Source organism: Myotis daubentonii, chromosome 10 (assembly GCF_963259705.1).
Source record: "Myotis daubentonii chromosome 10, mMyoDau2.1, whole genome shotgun sequence".
Taxonomy (NCBI): Eukaryota; Metazoa; Chordata; class Mammalia; order Chiroptera; family Vespertilionidae; genus Myotis; species Myotis daubentonii.
The window spans coordinates 74736468-74759566 of record NC_081849.1 but is presented as its reverse complement, the minus strand read 5'-3'; the positions used below and the strand labels follow the sequence as shown (position 1 = coordinate 74759566).

The 23099-nt window shown below is 39.2% G+C and overlaps 1 protein-coding gene across 32 annotated transcripts in view; it reads left to right on the top strand.

The window, feature by feature from the left end:
• The window catches only part of NRCAM (neuronal cell adhesion molecule), a 246870-nt gene that overhangs the window by 106095 nt on the left and 117676 nt on the right, over nucleotides 1-23099 (top strand). For 31 of the 32 annotated variants that reach the window (XM_059655684.1, XM_059655682.1, XM_059655680.1 and 28 more), the window contains exon 3: nucleotides 11602-11675. The exons of the other annotated variant lie outside the window; for it this stretch is intronic. The gene's annotated coding sequence lies outside the window, so the exon portion shown is untranslated. The remainder of the gene's footprint in view (nucleotides 1-11601; nucleotides 11676-23099) is intronic. 32 annotated transcript variants of the gene reach the window in all.

Genomic DNA, 23099 nt, shown 5'->3' with positions numbered 1-23099 from the left:
GAGTATCAATGCGAATAACGAAGAAAAAAAAAAGTGGTGGACATCGCAAATGGTTGTTTTGCTTCCAAAGTAATGATTTTCAAAGCAAAGGAATTCTGTCTCTGAAAATGCAAACTTCATTTACATTCTGATCTGTGCAGTTTGTCAGGCTCAGTGATCCAAGGTCAGAGGGCTCTTGTATTTGCATAGACCTTGCTTTGTTAATTCACCTCCGACTAAACCTCTGAATTCCTTTTTATGATGGTGGCATTCTGATGACAATAAAACCAATCTCTCATAACACCAGCAACATTTATACAGCACTTAGACAATTCCTAAGCGAATTGTCTCCAGAGACCTTGAGAGATAGGTCGGGATTATTAACCCCATTTTGTACTCAGAGGGGAAGTAATTTGCTGAATGTCACCTGGTAAGCTATTGAATTCATAATTTAACTGCTTTATTTAGAAATAATGGCTAGTTTAATACCGGTCAGGTTGCATTAAAGATGACCTCTTTTTAAATGGACAGCTTCACATTCAGACTTAACTTTAGTTAGTGACCTGGAACTAATAGTATTTCAGATTTCTATAAGACCAGGGTTTCAAATTCTCTAGTTGGGAGACGGATCTAGAGAACAGGGAGATTTGAGACCAGGAATAGACCCCTCTGCCCAGACACTACTACAGAGAAACTTGTAATGGTAGGCTTAGGTATGATTGGGGGTCCTCCCAAGCCATAATTTAAAGTCCTGTTTGAATTCCTGTGCTTTTATTTTTTTAAGTTAAGAAAGTTCCCCATGGTTCAAAAAACCCAGTGTAACTAAAATTGACAATCCGTGCTTGCATAGATAACCAAGAAATAGAGACAGAATCCTCATTAGGAGGTCCCAGGTGCCAGTCATTATCATGGGAAACGCAGGATCGACATTATTTAAGCTACATTAGAGTTGTGTTTGGAACCCATTTTATTTTGTTTCTGTGGTGGTTCATTTCTTTTTCCTTCCAGAGTATTATGAAAAGACCTCAAATTCAGTTCAGTGAACATGCAAACTAATCAGGAAGTTGTGAGGGAAAATAAAAGTGAGAGGACTACTTGTGAGTTCATGTCTGTAGCAAACTAGAGCATCTGAAGAGGTTTGCCAACTTTGAAAACTAATAGTAAAAAAAGAGAAATGTCTAGTCTTTACCCAAATGTTTAAAAGTTTTTCAAACCTCTTTCATCTTTATAGTGAGATTTGTTTAGTGCCAACAACAACAAATGTACAACCAAATTATATGTTTAATTTTAAAAAATATTTTTTCTCCCTTCCTTTTATGGGAAATGCATTCATTCTTCTTTACTGCTTCTAAATCTGATTTACTGCATATTTATCCCTTTCTTTCCAATCTGACTTATTATTTGTAATACCTGCTAGGGATATGAACTACAGTTTTGGTAACAATGGGTGATTTAGTTGGGCCTTTAAAACTTTGCATTAAAAATCAGAAGAATTTTGCACATGAAATTTAAAAATGTTTTGTATCCAAAGTATATTAAATTGCTCAGACCAAAGTATAAGTTGATAGAGCAATAAAATTGCTAGCTTTAAATCAACTCATATTAAACTTTACAATTAAGATCTTTGTGAAGCTTAAATTTCACAAAGTGATGGTAGTAGAGGCCTCTGCAAATGAGCTTTAATTCCCAGGACCTATGAAATCAAGGAGGCTTTGGTGGTTTATAATAAAATATAGCTAAAACATCCTTGGAAGCATTCTTCTGGCAATATGCATTGCCTTCTTAAGGTAATTTAAGCAGAACAACAAATTCACAGATCTCAGTTGTATTTGGTGAAAAGGTGAATTGTACAAATTATGTGGGTCAACTTTTCTGAACTTTGAGAGATAGTTTGGAATCTATTTTGTTGTTCAGAGGTCAGATTAGCTTTTGACAAAAATCAAGTTTCCTCTTTCCTACCAGAATTTGAAACACAAAAATATCTGTCACCTACTTATTGAATTTTTAAATCTGCTTAAAATAAAATAGTAAGTATATGACTAACTTGATTATATATGAAAGGTGGAGTTTCCTTATTCTTTGCATATAGCAGTATGCCAAGGCTGAATTTTTTCCCGCTCAGCAGTAAATATTAGCATTGATACCATATTTTAAAGGAAGAAATACTATCTCTGGGTTGGATTCTTTGTTCAAGTTCTTAAATATTAATCAAATTGATGCAACATTTAGTTAAATGTCCCATTGTCATCTTATGCTTTGTTTTAGTTTTACTTTGCTTTTGAATTTATTGGGGTGACATTGGTAAATAAAATTATATGGGTTTCAGTTATACAATTCTATAATACATCATCTGTATATCATGCTGTGTGTTCACAACCCCAAGTAAAATCCATTATCATCTTTTGTTAATGAAAGATGCTTAAGTAGTCATATTTTGTTATGCTTAATACACTTTCCTATTTTATAAAATAGTATCGCTGTTTGTTTCCCTTACCCCCACCCCCAAAGTATCCACTTTAAACAGTATTAATCAAGTGTGAGCAACTTAATTTACCAGGCTTACAAATTCAGGTGTCTCACTGTTAATCAAATTCAGCTTTATTAGTAGATTATATAATAGAACTTAAAGAGATTCTATGTTTTGATAAACTCTAGAGAATTAAAAATTGGAGTGATGTTTATAATTTCTTATTTGATCATGACAATTCTTTGATATGTTAATAACTATCTCTCATCTGAAAGCTTCAAAGAATTTCACCTACTTTTATAATTGTATAGGAATTTACTTGTAGTTCTTGTCCTCATTTTCAGTTGGTCATTTTTAGATTGTTAGAGCAGCAAAGTAAGTATTATTTTTGATCAAGTGATTCCTTCTTCCCTGTACTCCACCCCCCACCAGCCTCCTTAAAGTACATCAGTGGGTCCCACTGCCCTTAGAATAAATAAAGACTGAAAGATCTGTGAGGTGCTTGCTATGTGGCCAGAACCCCACATGCTTCTTCAGCCTCATCAGGACCACTCTCCCTTCCCCTCTGCTCTGTCCACACTCTCCCTTCCCAACCTTGTTCATCAGATCTCAGCTCAGTCATCATTTAGAAAGACCAACCTCCTTGACTAAGCCAATTCCCATCACCACACACTCTGGGAGCTCCACACATCTCTGCTTTGATGACTTCAAAGTTGATATTTTAGATTAATTTCTGTGATTAGTTGGTTGCCGGGGTCCAACCCCAGCAGGTCCAGGGGTCCCCAAAGGTGTGGACGGAGTTGGCGAAGAAGGAAGGACACGGAGACAGCGTTCACGGAGACAGCGTTCAGTTGATCAGCATGGTTGGGTTCTCTTGCCTGGTTCTATTGCCAGGTTCTATAGGTTCTCCAGCCAGGTTCGGTCACCAGGTTCTAGTCAGGTTCTCTTGCCAATTTCTGTAGTCAGGTTCAGTCCAGGATCTTTTGCCATGTTCTCTCCAGCGAAGTTCTTTTGTCTGTAGGTTCTGTGTAGGTTCTGTCTGTAGGCTCTCTCTTCTTAGTTCTGTCTCCTGAGTTCTGTCTTGTTACATCTGTATTTATACCAGTTGATTCAGTCCTATCAATCTCTATTACAAAGGTTAGGGCGTTTCTTATCTCCATTCCAGGGAGTAAAGATTATGTAGCTTAAGCATGATTGTTCATAGTTAAAGTGATTAATTACCCGCCTGGCACTTAGTTGAGGGGTTTTATTCCCTCCCTAACTTCAGGGGAAAATCCCTACCTGGGGATTCAACCTTTCTCGGAGAGGTGACCTTGGTTAAAACAGCGCCAAGAAGGTGAGCAAACATATTAAGAACCGTATGCCATATATGCCAGGTCCCTTGAAACAGCAAGGATGGACCGGCTCCCGGCCATTGGTCAATATCCATCTCCTGCAGTCAACTCTAATCTTCATGAAGGCAAAGAAGGGTCTGGTTTGCTAAGGTTTTCATTGTTATTTTTTTACTGTTGTATTTCTGGTGCCCAGCATAGAGATTGGTAAGTGATGGACATTTAAAAAATATTTGTTGAGTATATGAGGGAATGAATAAATAAATGCTATATGAGGGCAGGACTTTTTTTATTCTGTTCATTACTGTACCTTCAGAGCCTAGAACAATGTCTGGGCCATAGTAGTTGCTCATTATATATTTGTTGAGTGAATTAATTTTTCCTGACTTTTCAAAAGCATAGAAAGTATTGATGGGATAGTGTAGGATGTCAGTTGATTTTTTCCCCCCCTGTAAATATCCTATTATTCATTAACTTACAAAGTTAGAAGAACATTCATAGCCACATTTTTTTATTGTGGTAAAATATATTTAACACATGAATTACCATTTTAACCATTAAGTGTGCAGTTCAGTTGTATTAAGTACATTCACATTGTTATGTGACTATAACCAGCATCCATCTCCAGAAATTTGTCATTATCCCAGACTGAAACTACCCATTAAACAGTAAGTCCCCATAGAGCCATGTGATTTTATAAGACTTTTTTGTTTGCCCTAGAATCTTTTCCCCCAGCACTTTACATGGAAGTTCAATATGTAAAGTTGGAACTGTTTTTGCTTCTTTAAAAAAAAACCACACACACATATTTTATTGGTTTTTTACAGAGAGGAAGGGAGAGGGATAGAGAGTTAGAAACAGTGATGAGAGAGAAACATTGATCAGATGCCTCCTGCACACTCCCTACTGGGGATATGCCCACAACCAAGGTACATGCCCTTGACCGGAATTGAACCTGGGACCCTTCAGTCCACAGGCCGACGCTCTATCCACTGAGCCAAACCGGTTAGGGCTGCTTTTGCTTCTTGAATAAGGTTGGGTGCCTACCCTTCCTGCGTTTCATTCTGTATCTTGGTTGGTGACATTATCTGGAGACTGTGTTTCAGGACAGGGACACCCAGGGGAGATTGGGGAACCTGGGGTTATGCTGGGGGACATCTTCCCACCCAGGCACATGAGATCTCATCTCCCTAGTTCAAACCCAGAAGTCATCTTTGTTTTTTCCTTCCCCTCTTCACCAGTTCTCTCTCTCTCTCTCTCCCTCTCTCTCTCTCTCTCTCTCTCTCTCACACACACACACACACACACACACACACACACACACACACATTTGTGGTATATCTCTCCTAAGACTTTGAGCTGCTTAATGATTGGGATCATATCTTACTTGTCTAGATTCCCAGAGCTCTGTAATGTTTGTTGACAGAGTGTGTTTTCCACCCTGTGGATGAAAACCTTTCCCAATTTTGCTTTCTTCCTGGAAGGAAATTGACAACATCACAAAGTGGTGTATTCACTGTTAAACCATCATTACCCTAGAGGTGTTCTTCACCTTGTTGCTCACTGTGGGTCCCATGACCACCTGCATCAGACCCCATGGGCTATCTGTTAGTAGGGTGGGTTTCCAGGCCCTGCCTACCCCCACTCAACCAGATTCTCAGAAACTTTCAGTCTTCCCCATGTTCTAGGTCCTGTGCAATTTTATATTGTATCATGTAAACCTTCTCTATTTGTATGGTTTATTTTAATGATTGTTGAAAAATATTTTCTCATTATCTGCTATAAAAATTCTTAGGACCTTCATATATTTACTGATAATGTAGCCTTCTTTAAATTTTTTCTTCCCTAGGAGAGATAAACACTGTTACTTTAATTATCTTTAATCAGACTTATTTAATATCCTTTTATCTCTTTTGCTCTACTGCTCTGAGTACACTAATATTTTAAAATTAAATATGTTTCTGTTAGATTATAGACACAGAGAAAGGACCAATGAAGAATAGATTCAATTTAAGCTTTCTATTATGTTTATGACATGCTGACTCTTCTAGATAGGGCAGAGGTAGCCAGTCTAATAAACCCCCAAATTGTAGAAACTTCACTGGGTTAGAGTTCTGTTCCTTGAACAGTCTAGTGCTCGTAATGTTGATCATTTGTGTGAAGGGAAGGGTCCCTGCTCCTCACCCTAGGGACCTACACTGGCAGAGGCCAGGCCCTGGGACTTCCGGTCACACTGAGCATTGACACCCAGCCCGCAGTGGAGAGATAAGAGGGGTGGGAAAGACATGCTTGCTTTTTAAGCATCTGGGGGAAGAAGTGGTACACATTAGCTCTCTGACATCTCACAGTCTCACCCAGATGTAGGGGAACTAGAAATGTAGACCCTGGACAGGAGCCTCTTCCCACAAGCACTCTACATGTGACAGCTAACTATGACTGCACACTGGACTTCTAGGTTTCTGTGTATACTTACAGTAATTCCTCCGATAAAACCACAAAAGTGTGCCAATTATAACGTACCATGAAATGTTACAACAATGTATGTGACAGTGTGCACTGACAGACGTGAGATGGCATATGTCCAACCTGCCGTAGATCAATGCAATTTGCCCACTCTTGGATGTTGCCCACCAGTCTCCAAGGTAGCAAATGATGACTCACTTGAAGCAGTCAAAGCTTCTGGACGTGGTCAGTCTTCAGTCTGTTTAATTTGGTGCACCAGGGGCTCAGTGGTTTCCGTTCCCTGGAAGGGTGAAGCAGGATGCACTTAATGTTCTACTTGCAAGTTTCCCATCAGAACGGATCCCATCAGCCTTGCTCCTATCCTGACATGTAAGAGGTCATGGAGTTGGTCCCAAGTCCCAAAGAATTTATTAGTCTTTCAAGAGGCAAAAATTGGGGCTAGAAGTCAGGATCTTGTGTTCCTGGAACACCAGCCAGCCAGGGGGTGGTAGAGTTTGGCCCCTCTGGGCACCGTCTGGTTGAGGTACTAGTTGGAGAACCTGCTTTATTTCAGACCATGCTCTATGCCTTTTGGAATGGACTAGTTCTGTAGCCTGCTGAAATGGAGAGAACTGTGTTTCAAGATGATTTTGGCAGTTTCCCACGCCAAGTTGAATTAAGCTGCTGGACAACAGACATACCCCAGAGAAACCAAAGACAAATGCCAATTTTAATAGGGTTGTTTATCCTTTTCTCTCCAGTTAATAAGTATGAATGGACCCCAAATTCAGTCAAAAGATCATGTCAGAAGCAGGAAGTTAAGAAAAAATAAGTGTTTCTGGGTTAGTCCATGATTTTGATACTACTGAAGTTTTGTTAAGACCAAAGATTAAAAAATAAATTTGTAAATTGCCATAATTTTAAAGTGATAAAAGCACAAAATAATTTTGCATGCTTACAGAAATATGTAATAGTGTAGGGGCATAAATATATTGTTACATGTAAGGTTTTCAAAATTGATATTCCAAAAAGTATTTCTTAGCTATGTTTACTTTTAAAGAGCATAAATAGGAAATAATTCTCACAGATGAAAACAGAGTAAGTGTGAGGGATCAGATGCTTGATATTTTAATGTAATCTGCCCTTTGCTATATCACCAATAAGGCCAATTTTTAGAAATTAACCTCACAGGAACCAAAAAATATGTATGTTTAAGATTCTTATAGTTATTCCAGAGAGTATAAACTAAATGAGATATTGAGGGTTTGTGCTTGATGATCATTTGTACCAACTAGTTTTTACAATAACAGATTTTCAGTTGTATTAAATGTTTTTGGATTCTAACATTTAAAAAAATAAAAACAAAAATAATTTCTGCAATAATTTCATGTGCATCAATAGTCCAATCTACTTTGGAAAGATTAAGGGAGGGTCAATATTTTATTTTTCTATGAGTGGCTAAGGCAAGTACTCACTTTCTTGGATTATTGAATTTTTATGTAATACTTGTGCGCCATTGAATTACTTTCATTGTAATTGGTTCATCGTGTGTACTGTGGCCTTTAGGTTTACATTTTCCACCTAGATGTTACTCATCTTTTCTGAAGGCTACTTTTAAATTACATCAGATCTCATCTTGACCTTTTGATTTAGGATAAGTTGATTATATTTTGTTAAAAAAAGTAAACTCTTACTTGGTTATTGGAAAAATAACCCTTAGCAATGATGTATTACTCTATTCCATCAATTTAAATGTGTTTTGGAGTGATGAAAACCCATTGACACAGTTGTCAAAGCTAGAGTAATGAATGTAACAAAAATTCATTCCCTAGAAATGTTTGGCATACATACTTGCTGACATGGCAATACAATTAATACGTAGTCTTCTGGTGGTCTTTGTAAAGCTTGAGGGTTTAAATCATCACAGGGCGGTTAAAACTGAAGCAGTGCCCTCTCAATAATAGCAAGGATGAAATAGTGGTTCTACATAATGCCCATGGGAAACCATACCTATGCAAAACTATATCTGTTCTTCTCAGGGTGGGGTGCACTGAATTGAATTATACTAAAAACTATTCAAACTAATCAAAAGAACCACATTGACTCTTCTTTAAAATTTATGTTCAAAAACATCTTCTTCCACACCATTCCTAGTAGTATTTCTATTCCTGCTACTTTTGTAAAACATTATTAATAAAAAAAAATATACTTTGCAGAGGGGCATAGAAATGATAGTGCAGCTAGATGTCACTAACAGCTGGAAATCACAGTCGCTAGGGAGGTAGTGATAGTTACCAGCTCAGGCTGCGGGGACTTCCCACTGACAGCTGTTGAGGTCTCCCCATTTGGGTCCTTCCTGCAGGTCCACCCTTCTCCCCTCCTGATCCTCTTAGTTCTTGGCTTCCCCAATACCTCTCTCTCAGTCTGATCACTCTTTCTGACAACTTCTGCCCTCCCCTTAAATCTCAGTGGCACCTCAACTCCAAGTTTATTATGTCCTCTCTCAAAAGCCATAGGGTAAAGATGAAAAAAACTGCAAGTTTTATATTTAGACAGAAGCAGTATTACATTACAGATTATATAGGGTTATTTACTTAACCTCTCAGTGCTTCCGTTTCTGCCTCTGTGTTGAAGCAATAGGATAATTACAGAATTGGTGCATCACCTGCAAATATGTATACAGGGTCTGGGACATAGTAGTAGTCTATTATCTCTTATCTCTTCTAGGTAAAAATTATAGTAAGTGTATTTTTATTGACATGTGTTTTTGATTGGTTCATTTCTCCATATTTAGCTGTGGCCTCTGGTCATCTGTCGAACAGATTTTCAGCAATTACTCCACAGCAATGTGGTGTAGGCTCTTCATTCACAGTGAAGGGTGCCAAATAATTAGGGTGGAGATTCCCCTAAAGGGCTTGGGTCAGCAAACTAAAGCGCTCTGTAAGTTTCTATTGATTTTACCATACACAGAAATTTGTTTTAGATGGACTTGAAGAAGGAAGGAATAGGCTACCCTTTTGAGTTGCATATACATCTTACCATGAATTTTTGGAGATAAAGGATTGTAGTATGCTTTGGCCAGGATTATTATTAGCTGAGGCTTGGTCTTGAGTCTCAGTAGGCAAGAAGAGGTGACAAGTTCTTTACCCTAATGAGGTTGGCTTGTATGACCTAAATGTAAACTACTCCATTAGGCAGGCTCTGATTCTCTTAAACCCAAACCAGTGTCAGACATGAACATTGCAAGATGAAGAGAAAGATGGCTCCAAGGCCCACATCCAGCAATAGGAAAAGAGGACACAGAGCAATGTTTCTCGACTATAAAGTATGGCACTGGGCTAATCTACCTGCCTCAGGTCCTGGGCAGGCCCCAAAACAGAGCTGAGTTGCCCTAAAGAGAGAGATGGTGGGAAGATGGAGAGATGGCTAGGTGGAGAGAAGAAAAATGAGACCACAGCCACCTGCTGACCTAATAAAATTCTACCTACAAGATGCACTCACATATTGGGAAACAGAAAATCACAAAATTATTCCACTGATAAAGTAAAAAATGTGCAATACTATCAGCTGTCATGGCCAAATCAGTGTTCTTACCCATAAATCAGTGTTCCATCTGTGTATTCTGATTCTTCTTGGGGAGGAGGCAAATGTGGGCTTAGGGAGGAGGCAGCTGTTACCCCTAGAAGCCAATAATCTTGTATGTTGGTAACTGAAACACGCCCCTAAACAGTCTCCCTTTCCAATCTCTACCCTCTCAGTCAGTTACAGTACTGACAAGTTTTCTTTCATCTCTCCTAAAATCTTCAATAGGTCTACATTGCTATCAAGTTCAAGTCCAGACTCATAAATTAGGAGGTGCTCAAGAGGCCCTTTACACTCGGTTCCAGGTGACCTCTGCAGCATCCCCTTTTTGCCATATTCCCTGCCCCTCCCCTCCCCTTCATCACTCTGCCTGTAGTTTCATTGCTCTACTAGATGACATCACCCATTTCATCATTGTAGTTACTTTGCTCTTGCCCTTCCTGTATTCAGAATGCCCTTTCTACCCACCTTTAAGGTCCAACTCTTCTGTTATCTCCTGTAGAAAGCCTTCTTTGATGCCCCCTTCTTTTGTGGCCTCATAATGTTCTATAAATAGTGCATTTTATGGTGATTGGTAGTAGTTCTGTTTTTCCCACTAGCATCCTTATTCATGTTTAATACATTGACAGATACATAGTAAATGTTCAGTATGTTTGTGGAATTGCATTATTATTGTGGACGTAGCTTCAAATCCTTGTGGACTCTTTCCTGTATGCTTCTAGAGAGTTTTTTTAAAGTTGGAACTTTTAAAAATGGCTTTTAATTCCAAGGAAGAGCCACTAACCTTCACAACATTAACGTTTTGTTCTGATAAAATATCATTGCATCAAACCCAATGAACATCTCTACTAAGATTGGTTTTACATGTAATTAAACCTTTTTGCAGTTTAATATAGAAAATACTCTATAACACATGCATAAACTAAAACATCTGAGCTGATTACAGATCTTTTATTTTATTAAAGGAATCATTTGAGATTCATAGTTGTCTTAATATTTGAGTGCAGCCAGGAGTTCCTGAATTGACGCTTGTTTCTTGTCTCTGAAGGATTTTTCAGAGGTTGATAGTATGACTTCTGTTTCCAAAAATCCAACTCCAAAAAGCCACAGATCCTCCTTTAGAAAACCGTGATGTCACTGACTTGGTTGTCTAAAAAGCCAACCAGTGAAACCTAATGCCCTCCGCTGTGATTGTACTCCATGCTGTCTTTTTCTGGCTCATTCTTAGCTGGAATATTTGCAAAGGAAACATTTAGGCTGAGGAGACAAGAGTTGGAGAGGACCAAGCTCTGGAGCTGTCCATAGCTGAGCCTTTGTCCTAGCCCAGGTGTGCTGCTCCTCTCTTGTCTATTCCCATCGTTTACTTAGGACCCTCATTGAAAACTTGGGGCCTTTCAAAAACAGTCAAAAGAATTCCAATTCTACTAAATGAACATTTTAAATAATGATGATGATAGTAATAATAATAACAACAAGCAGCCCACAGCAAGAAAGTATTTCAGCCACACTGTATAAAGCATTATGAAAACCTCTATTCCCCTAAACTGAAAAGAGAAAATAGACGTGACTCTTTGGGATGAGATCCATTAAGAGGATAGCCACCACAATTTTAGTTTCCTCTCTGCTGTCACTTCTGATTGAAACCAGCAGTGAAGTGTTTTGCCAAATCTATTCATAATTCCCTTACCGGGGTCCCCCTAAAATGGTCTTTCCCATTAGGGAGTCACTTGGAATTAATGTATTGACAATCTGCTGTGATTGATGACAAATGGCTTATTAACATTTCCCCCTACTCTTCAGCCCACAGAGCAATTCTGAGAAGACATTTGGTTTTAAGTATTAAAAAGAAGAACAAAGTGTTCAGACCTTCAAAGGTAGGAGTTTATCTTCTTAACTTCTTAAAACAATGGCTGGTTTGGCTCAGTGGATAGAGTGTCAGCCTGCGGACTGAAGGGTCCTGGGTTTGATTCCGGTCAAGGGCACATGCCTGGGTGCGGGCTCGATCCCCAGTAGGAGGCATGCAGGATGTTTGAAATATCTCTCATCATTGATGGTTCTAGCTCTCTCTCCCTCTCCCTTCCTCTCTGAAATCAATAACAATATTTTTTAAAAAATAAGGGAATTATACCATAAAATGATTTGATTATATAATATTGCCTTATTTAATATGTTTTAATCCAGAGAGTATAATAAAATACAGAGTAGGAATATACATGCAAAAGCTTCTTGTCAAAAGGGATGGACCAAATACATAGAATACACAGTGAAGAAAACCAGCCCTCCGTGTCCTTTCATAGTAAAACGACTTCGTTGTACTAAGTTATGAGTCATAAACTTCAGTAGAATAAAAGCCTTGCTAGTAAACAATATTTTCTGAAAGAATTAAAGATTTAAAATGACAAGAAATCATTTACAAGAAAAAGCTTTCTTTTTGATTTAATCGTTTATCTAAAATCTCCGAAGAACATACCATCTGTACGTGATTTTTCTTGTTGCACAGTGAAGTCCAAGTAATACAAAAGTCCTTTTGGAAAGTTTGAATAGTAATTACTTTGATATGTGTGTTCTGCTTTGTAAATCCCCCCCTCCCCCCCGCTTTTCCTACCCCCACTGCTCACTCCGTTTTCATTTATTTAGTCACTTAGAATTATCAACTTTAGAATGGACTCTACCAGGCCTATGATGCCTTCTGAAAGGCCATTATTATAGTATTGAACTTCATGAAAAATATCTTACTTGGAGATCTGGAACACAGTTCAGAGAACCATATCTCAACCAGTAATGGCTTTCTTAAAATTTTTATGAGAGCATGATTGTTCAGACATTTAGTCCTATACCTCCTAGGTTTCATTTGGCAAATAAACTTTCATGGACTTTAATTAAGAAAAGAAGATTGTATGCAAGATTTTGAGGTAGTAAAATATTCTAAACATGTCCCTTGTCCTGGAGAATTCTTTAACTGATTCATTCGGATGTTGTTTTGTATTTAAGAGGAAATGATTCATGCCTTATTTGAACTTGCTTTCATTGTCTTGTATTGAAACTGATTTTATATGACTAGTTCTTATGCTGTTTCAAAATACCACCAGAAATCCCCAAATCGATAATCTGGGAACTAAGAACGCTGCTTTGTAAATCAAATAACACACATTTTGCTTTGCTTGAAGAGTTCTTGAGAAGTAAAAATCAGTGAAGACTAACAAAATTGCTGAATTGAGTATGACAAATACCAAAAGAGTTTTAAAATCTGTATAAACCGCTGTTTTAATAGAAAGCTTTCTTATTTAATGTAAAATGTCTTCTTTTATAATGTTTTGATACATCTTTACATACCCCTCCAACAAGTGTCCATATTTCATAAAATAAAGAACACCTGTGAAGTAAAGCAATGTAATATGGTAAGACCCATCTGTCTGACAGGGACATGAAAGTCTGTAGTCACCAAATCACAGTTGTTAGGAACTAGGAATTAATAGTAATGATGTTAAGTAGAGTGGCCTATCAATAAAACATTACTATCAGCAATAAGTTATTGCATGTTCTTCTGTAGGTAATAATATTGTGTGACCCCAGGAGAGGTAAAAAGATGGCAAGGCCAGGAACTTATCTGTAAATGGTTGCTTCTAGTAAAGGGAGAAAATCCATGAAGACAAGGGTCAGGAAAGGGACCACCAGAAAGGAATACATCCGGCCCTTTTATGGGGACACAGATGGGGCTCAGTAAAGGGTGCTGTCCCACTTTTGAGGGTGCTCGCAGCTGGTTTCCGAGGGAGTTTACCTGGCAGTTTCTATTGTTTTCTATTTTATTCATTGTGTGAGAGTTATTTGACTTAAAGTCTCTGTCTTCTAGACTAAGTCATAGTGAAAAGGTTCAAGTCTACATTCTTCTCATTGATCTTTTTGGCCAGTCTTTTGTTAAATGAATGAAGTGAATTTTTAGTTGTCATGCACTACCGAAGCCACTAAAATATCTCATTTTATCTTTGTAAATGATTTAATCGGGTTGAAACCAAATACTGAGTTGTCTTCCCCATTTCTTTCCCTGGCCTCACAAAGACTCCCTAAAACTTCCCGAATTTCTAAAGCACACTTGTATTCAGAAGTCCCCAGGCTATTCAAGAATTCGGCCTCTGACATTAGAATCAGAAAGTTTTTTGTGGCTCCTGTTTTGAGTAGTCTTTCCCACGTTCACTGGTGTGCGTGTTCTGTTCTCCGAAAGATGGGAGCAGCCAGAACTGTGGTGTGTGAACGCCCACTCCTATCCCCACAGCCTTCTTTCTGGAAAGTGCTACTACCTCTTCCAATTTTCAGTTTACATATAAAAACTGTGTTCACATTCATCATTAATGCTAATATGTAAATTCTCTCCAAGGAATATCTGCCTTCCACCTGGCTTGAAAACCCTGAATTAAAATGCAAGAGAGCAATGGTGGAGTTGCAGTAGCAACCAGAGCGAGGAGAAGGGACACCCCCAAATCATTCCATATAATGACTGGTTTTCTTGTCTGGCTGCATTTGTATAAGTTTGGTTCTGGTTGTAACTATGAGTCTGAAGAAGAATCTTGGCCATGCTGTACCTTAAAGCATGCCCTTTTTGGCAAGCTATATAAAAATAAATCTCTGACAAGTTATTAAGAGTTCTTTAATGATTATTTTGGGTTAACGACTTGAAAGTTGTTCTTTCCCCTGGACTCTTAGTACTAGCTTTTTAAAATGATGCATATATCTCAGGAGAATGGTAATGATAGTTGACCCTTGAGCAATGCAGAGGTTAGAGCCCTCATACAGAAAAAAATTTGTGTATGACTTTTGATTCCCCCAAACCTTAAGTTATCCTGCGGTATATACATGGGATTATTTCTAAAACCTCCTCCAGATACCAAAATCGGAGGATGCTCAAATCCCCTATATAAAATAGCGTAGATCAATATACTAGTGTACAGTTGCCCCTCCACATCCACAGACGCCTAACCACTGTTCAAAAACAGTACAGGCATTTCTTGAAAAAAACAAAATCCTTATATAAGTGGACCCACATAGTTAAAACCTGTGTTGTTCAAGGGTCAACTGCAGGTATTGAATAGATAATAGTAAAACTGATAACAGTAAAAAGACTATCTTATAATTAAGTTGATTTGTAAATGTGAATCAGTATTTTATTACAAAGCCCAAATGGGACTACTGTTTTTAATACTATTTAAGAGTAAAGAGATCTATCAAAATTTTGTCCTACAGCATCGTTTTAAATCTGAGGACGTTTTTATCCATGTTATGTAACAGCAGACAAATCGAGGAGACTCGGATCATCCACAAAAGGAATACTTACCTCATGAAACGAGAGTTGAAAAGCCCATGAATAAAGTAGTTACCCCAGGAAGCCTAGAACTTACAAAAACCAAGTCAGGGGTCTAAATCTACACAAAGGATGTTCACCGCTTTATTTATTTATGTATTTATTTATTTATTTATTGATTGATTGAATTTATGGGGGTGACAGTGGTTAGTGAAATTATATAGGTTTCAGGAGTATTTATACTAATAAAAGGGTAATATGCTAATTAGACTGGATAGACCAGACATCTTCCGGACAAAGCCACGTGGCAGGGGCTGAGGCAGACATGGTTTGGGGCGATCAGGCCAGCAGGGGAGAGCGGTTAGGGGTGATCAGGCCAGCAGGGGAGAGTGGTTAGGAGCGATCAGGCAGGCCGAGGGGTTAGGGGTAATCAGGCAGGCAGAGGGGTTAGGGGCAATCAGGCAGGCAAGCAGAGGGGTTAGGGGCAATCAGGCAGGCAAGCAGAGGGGTTAGGGGCAATCAGGCAGGCAGACAGGTGAGCGGTTAGGAGCCAGTGATCCTGGATTGCAAGAGGGATGTCTAAGTCGGACATCCCCCAAGGGGTCCCGGATTGGAGAGGGTTTAGGCTGGGCTGAGGGATTCCCCCCTCTCCGCCCCCCTTGTGCACAAATTTCATGCACCAGGCCTCTAGTAGTTGTATAACACATCATCTGTATATTGTAGTATGTGCTTACCACCCCAAGTCAAGTCTCCTTCCACCACCACTTATCCCCCCAATACCCTCTTCTACATCCCCCCTGGGAGGCTGTGTGCAAAAGGTGAAGGGATTAAGCAAAACAAACAAAAAACACCAAAAACCCACAGACAACAGTATGGTGATTATCTTTATTGTTTTAAATCCATGAGGTATTTAGTCAGCTTGAAAACCAGAATGATATTTTCTTATCCTTCCTAACTTCCTTTCTGTCCTGATATATGATGAGTGACCACATCTCTTGAATATTAACACCCTTGGGCAGTCCCTCCACCGTGACTGTGGCAAATTCTTCTCTGAGTGACTGCTGCTCACCAGAGCTGAGCATTCCTGGAAACTGAAAGAGAGAGAGAACATTTTGTTCTTCCATCCTCATGCACTGTCCAGCTTTCCATTTCTATGTGGAGGATGAGTAACACCCTCTGACCTGAAGTCAGATGGAAGAATATTAAACCACGTATACAGTGATTCTGTAGGGAGGTTGAATTATCATACACTTCCTGTTATTTAGCTTTGAGTTATAGCATTCATGATTGGGATGCCTTTATTAATTAAGTCCTTTCTGCCTTTTGCATCCTGTCCTCATTATTCTTTTTTTAAAAAAAATATTTTTATTTATTTCAGAAAGGAAGGAAGAGGGAGAGAGAGATAGAAACTTCAATGATGAGAGAATCATCGATTGGCTGCCTTTTGCATGCCCCCTACTAGGGATCAGGCCTACAACCCGGGCATGTGCCCTTGATCGGAATCAAACCTGGGACCCTTCAGTCCGCAGGCTGACACTCTATCCACTGAGCCAAACCAGCTAGGGCCTATCCTCATAATTCGTTTTTTCTCTGGAAACTCACCATATTCCCCTCCCACTACTCTGAACTGCTCAGTTTGTTAGCTGTCATTGAAGGCTCAGAAAGAGCAGTTGAAAGGTATCTGAAGAAAGACATCAGCATACTCTCTTAGGAGAGGGTGAGAGGTGGGTGATCGTATAAGGGTGAGAGAGTGAGGAGAATGGTGGCATTATGTTTTTGTGGCAGCGACAATTAGTGCTAGCAGTCATTAAAGGAATCCTGCAACTTTCAAACATTCTTCCCCTCTATTCCCACTGTGGTCCAGGGGAGAGAAATATCTGCTTTGAAATTGGAATGAGAAAATCGCCTGAGTCACTACACTCCAGAAGAGGAAATGTGTAGCAACTTAGCATTTATACACCGAAGGGCTGATGCAATGACCTTTGCAAATAGCTATTTGCAGATACTCACTGGGTTAGATTTTTTTTTCCCTTGCTGCACTTTTGGCTTGCAGTTTTTAAATGTTTTCTAGTGTCATCAGAGTTAGAGCTGGTGATGAGATAAGGCTAATTCAACGGGTCATGGACTTTCATGTGGGGGCTCACTGAAATTACTAGAACTCTGCCCCCAGAGAAGGGAGCCGCTGCCCTGCGACCCGTGTTCCCAACAAGTACCTCTGCTGAAATAACTCTGCTCCTGAGAGGAAGCTTATTTAAAATAATAATTATAAATGGTATCTCTTATTCATTCAGAATGATGATCTTTATGTTCAGCCTTCTCATGCCAAAGTCAATAGTTATTGAATTTCGTGCACCATAACCTACTGAGGGAGATACTCTGAGTGTTGGTAATACTAGAAAGCCTTAAGCATCCAGGCCCAGGGAACCTTGTACACGCAAAGGTAGAAATGTGTGCCTGAGTTCTGCGGGGGTTTTTATCACAGCCCTTCCTTCCAGCATCTGGACATTTCATCCCTGGCTGCTTTTGGAGGGAGTCAAATCCTGACAGGAGGGTTATCTAGGGAACTACCCAGGAGGAAAATGAAGCCCAGTGTGGAGCAGGCGGCCAGGCCCAGGCCCCTGCTGGCAGTGCAGTATGTTGCTGTCACATTTGACTGCATACACAAATAGATGCTTACACTCTTTTTTTTTCTTGCTTTGTTTTGTTTTGTTTTGCCTTTTATTACAGCGTTCGTTTTTGTCCGGCAAAGAAAAAAGTCTCTTGGAAGGACTCAAGTTTTCATATCTGCAGAAGGCATTTCTATAGCTTTTGTCAAATTTAGCTGGTCTGTAAAGTGTCTTTGTTTCTGGTTGACTGTAGTAGAAAGCAAGTCCATAAACTGGTGCAAATACGGGAGAGAATGATTTCTATGGAAAGTGTCCTTGGGTAGGATGTGGTGCCTGGGGCCGATCCTGAGGGGCTTTGTTTCATGCAGCATGGTGGAAATTCACATTCATATTGCTGCCTCCAGTTCGTTAGCATGCATGGCTAAACAATGGGGCATGCCAGCTGACGTGGCAGCGTTGATTAATGCATTCCTTGAATGTGTTGATTAATGTGTTCCTTCGATGCCTCCTTAAGCCGCCTCTGCACCTGAGGTGTGCGGGATGTGTCTCCTCACCCGCTGCTGTGTCGCTCACACGAGCCCATTTGCACATGGGTCTTCTGTGTGTATATTTTACACCAGTGCCTTTGTAAACAAAACCACAGATCTAGGAGGTTGTTTTTTTAAAAATATATTTTATTGATTTTTTACAGCGAGGAAGGGAGAGGGATAGAGAGTTAGAAACATTGATGAGAGAGAAACATCGATCAGCCGCCTCCTGCACACCCCCTACTGGGGATGTGCCCGTAACCAAGGTACATGCCCTTGACCGGAATCGAACCTGAGACCCTTCAGTCCGCAGGCTGACTGAGCCAAATCAGTTAGGGCAGATCTAGGAGGTTTTTTTTTTACAGAAATATTCTCCTCTCACAAAAGTACTCTACGCTGTAATGTAGAGTGACTCTGTACACTATGAAATTCATAGAAGGAATTATCTTATAGCTAAAGGCATATACACTTGGTGCCATCTGTCTGTCCTGGGCATGATGCTGCCCTGATTTTCATTTTTGTTATCAAAGTTTTTCTAAACAGAAAAAGCTGAAAATACCTGTGGAGTGCAGTTTTCACTGGAGTGAAACAGGAAGAGAGATGCAGGTGGACTGTCCATTAGACACTTGGTGATCTTGGCATCTTAGTTGGCAGCCCATTCTTCCCAGAGGCAGGGATTCCCATCAGCCCGGCCAGGATAATTCTGTCTCCAGTCAGCTTCATTCAGGGTGGTGGCTTTGCTTGCTGTATTATGAATCTCCGTTAACCTACGTATGTTTTCATGTCTTGTTTCCAAAACCTCTTGTGTGGATGGGGTTCTGCCTAGCCAATGGTTTCAAAGAAATGAGTGATTGAGAGTTTTTATTTGTTTAGTATCATTTACTTGTTATTTACATAAGAATTCTACTTCTACTTTTTAAACTTCCTGACCCTAGAATTCTCAGCAAGATGACAAAAATAATGAGAAAGCTATGTTCTAAAATGCTGAGAGACGGTCCAAGCATAGAAGAAGTGATTCAGTAGTGGTGGGGTGATGGTGTTGCCCTCTGTGTCTTAGGCTCTAACTGTAACATTTTAACAGCGGAAACCATCAGTTCTACTCAGAAAAACGTCTTTTAACACTGGGAAAAGCAGAGCAAACAAGTTCCTTCTGAGCAAGAGGGAAGTTTTTTCCTTTTTAAAAAAATTATACCAATTTATATTCCCAGTACCAGTCATATCTTTTATTTTTTAAAGATATTTTTATTGATTTCAGAGAGGAAGAGAGAGGGAGAGAGAGATAGAAACATCAATGATGAGAGAGAATCACTCATTGGCTGCCTGCTGCACACCCCCCATCATGGATCGAGCCCACAACTCTGGCATGTGCCCCCGACTGGAATCGAACCCAGGACCCTTCAGTCTGCAGGTCGATGCTCTCTCCACTGAGCCAAACCAGCTAGGGCCAAGAGGGAACTTTTATATATTAGGGAATTATGAAACTACTACAGGTCTGGTGCACAAAATTCGTGCATGGGTAGAGTCCCTAGGCCTGGCCGGCGATCAGGGCTGATTGGGGCCTTCCTTCATTCCATGCTGCCCCCGATGGTCAGCACATGTCACAGCGAGCCATCAAACTCCCACTTTCCTGGTCAAACTCCCAAGGGGACACTTGGCATGTTAGCCTTTTATATATATAGATTATATAAAGAAGTCACCAATATTTAAGCCATTTAATTATTGTATGAAATTAATGGTGGAGGATGGTATTCTGATCTTTTCAAGAATAAGACTTGAATGAAAATTCCTTATTCCATCTAAACTTAGCAATAATAAGATCATTCAAAGGTCTACTTTGGAAATTCATAGACTACATGACTTTTGTTATTTGCTTAAGGACATTGAAACCCATTATTTTTAAATGCTTATGTGTGCCTGTATCACAGGGAATATTAATGGAAAATTAAAAAGTAAAATATTTAATTACTTCATTGGCATTTGAATACATAAGCATTTTTTTGGAACTTGGTATACAGGGTATGTGTTTAAATCATTATAATACATATTTGATGTGAAAGACATATTTGGGAAAATTAAGTTTACTTGATTTTCAGAAGATCTTTCATTACATGATATGTTTAAAAGAGAATTGCACCAAAATGACTATCTAAGTGGGAATTCACATTTTGATTAGACATGCATTTTCTTGGTTTGCTTGAATTCTACAGTAAACGAAGGGGTAAACAAAGAGAAGCAGCGAACGTGATTAATCCATTTTCCTGCAAAGCTTTTCATACTGTCCTGAATAGAAGGCTCGCTGACAGAAGCTGTTAGCTTGGTGAAGGAAAGGCCCAAGGAACAGGTTATGAAAGGAGAGAATGGAAGGCAGAGAACAATCCACGTGAAGGAGCACAGGGGAAATGGTTTCTGAAAGTTCCTATTTATTTTTTTGTGTCAGTAAGCACAGAGAGCATGTAGTTAATTCAGTTTCCTAAATGGCTTTGTTCCCTAGGGCAACCCCCTCCCCCCCCAAAAAAAAACCCACAAAGAAAGAATTTGACAAATATAACTGGACAAAACTACCATATTAAAATTATTCAAATGACCTAAAAATATATCTATCAAGTTCCAAGTGTGCTATAAAATATTTCTTCGTTGTATAACATTTCAGACTTATAGGGAATCTAACTATAAGATATGCTTCAATACAAAAAAAAGGTCTTTGAATTGATATGTTTTACAAAATAACTTATTTGACTGGGGTACATTTTCAAAGGCCCTTAAAAAGCTTTCTTGCCATAGAGGAATGGGGAAAAATAAATGTGTCTTAGGCAGTTTCTTGCACCATCCTGGGTACTTAGTTCATTCTCTGAACTATTCGTTAAATTGAAATGAATATTGTTATGTACCCAAACCAGAAGTCATCCCTTGAGAAAACCTTCCCACTAATTTTCTCTGGGTCTTTCCATGTGTTGCTGACAGTTGTCAGAGCACCTTCATGGTAAATTAATAGACATTTTCATTTTCCTAAAAACAAAGTTTGAACATTAGGGTGAATATTCTCCAAGTACAGTGATGAAGTAGATTTCAAACATTTACATATAATGGACTTGCTGAACCTGACCAAATTACTTTTATTACTGAAATGTAGCTGCTTTGATCCAGTAGACATAGAAAAGGCATGGAGAGAGCTTTATTATAAAGAGTAAACAATTAAAAGACTTTCTTTCATAAAAGTAGAGTATTCAGTAATTACCGAATGACTTATGGGACCATTGCTCATACTGGAAACTAGACTCTCACTACTTTACTGACAATAAATCAGAGCTTATTCTGGAGTTATTGGGGTCTTATTAATATGAATAAAATACTAACTTATGGGACTTGCATGCACTTCCTATATGGTGACCATCTTCATTAATAAACATTGTTGATGGCTTCTTTACGTATAAGGAACTGTGAAAGGTTCTAACAGTGCACTCTGAATTAAAAGACATAGCTCTTGCCCTTCAGTGACACACTCACTAGCTATCGTATACACATACAGATTGACTGTTCCCATTCTATGGAAGCCTTGGAGTTGATATACTTTGAGTGTATTGCTGTGACTGAAGGGGGAGAAGTTGGAGGTGCTGTGAAGGCAGGTGGGAGAGTGTTGTCTGGGCCAGGAGTTTGGGACAGGTGTGAGATTCTTCCTGAGGATTTTGAGTAGAGGAGTCACATAATGAGATCCGAGTTTAGAACAAATATCCTGTGAGCTGTATGCAGAATTAATGGATGAAATTGGAAGCCAGAATCCAGCAGTAGGCAAGAGATGATAAGAAGCAAGAGTGCCTGACCCAGGGTCCTACCAGAGGGGCAGAGGAGACAGTTTAAAAATTCAGCGGTTTTCAACCTGTAGGTCGCGACCCCTTTGGGGGTCGAACGACCCTTTCACAGGGGTCGCCTAAGACCATCCTGCATATCAGATATTTACATTACGATTCATAACAGTAGCAAAATTAGTTATGAAGTAGCAACAAAAATAATTTTATGGTTGGGGGTCACAACATAAGGAACTGTATTTAAAGGGCCAGAAGTTTGAGAACCACTGGTTTAAATTATATTTCAGTGGACCTATATGCCTATTGAAAATGAAGAATGGGGAAAAGCAAGGCTTGACCTCTGACTAGGTGTTACTGACGAGAATACAAAATGCAGAAGGCTGCTCTTGAGAGGAAGGTAGAAAGGCTGTTATAAATATGTTGAGTCTGAAATGTGTCCGATTGTGAATCTATTGTACTGAGTTTGAATCATGTTTGATCTTGAACCCATTTAGTTCTTGATTGTGAAATGATGTGTGCCCACCATTGTTTTGAAAAGGTTAATTTGGCTTCAATATTTCATCTTCAATGAAAGCACATTGAAGACGAGGGAAGCAGTTACTACGAGGACAGCAGAAACTATCACTGTGGTAGATGCATGAGAACTTACATCGCACAACTAGAGAGGCTGTAGGAATGATAAGTGGAGATGCCAGGCATCAAACAAGTTGTAGCTGGAGAACAGAGGCCCCTTACCTTTCCTCATTTTATGTAAATTTAGCTGAGCTTTTGATTGATTATTTCATGAATAGTTGAGCCATCTCTGCCTTAGTTGAGTTCCACCTCTGAAACTCAGAGAACTGAGTTGGCAGCATGATAACTAGTCATCCCAGGTTGTCCTTAGAATTAGTACAGTTTTTTTGAAGTGGGGGCTTTCCCATGGACCACATGTGAGGAGAATTAATGCCATCAATCATCCAACAGAAGAACTGGCTGTAGACACCAAAAGGTCAAAAACTCTTATTAACCTAAGGACCTAGAATGTACACAATTTAGACTGAAATGACTTTCTCAAATTGTGATCTAAACA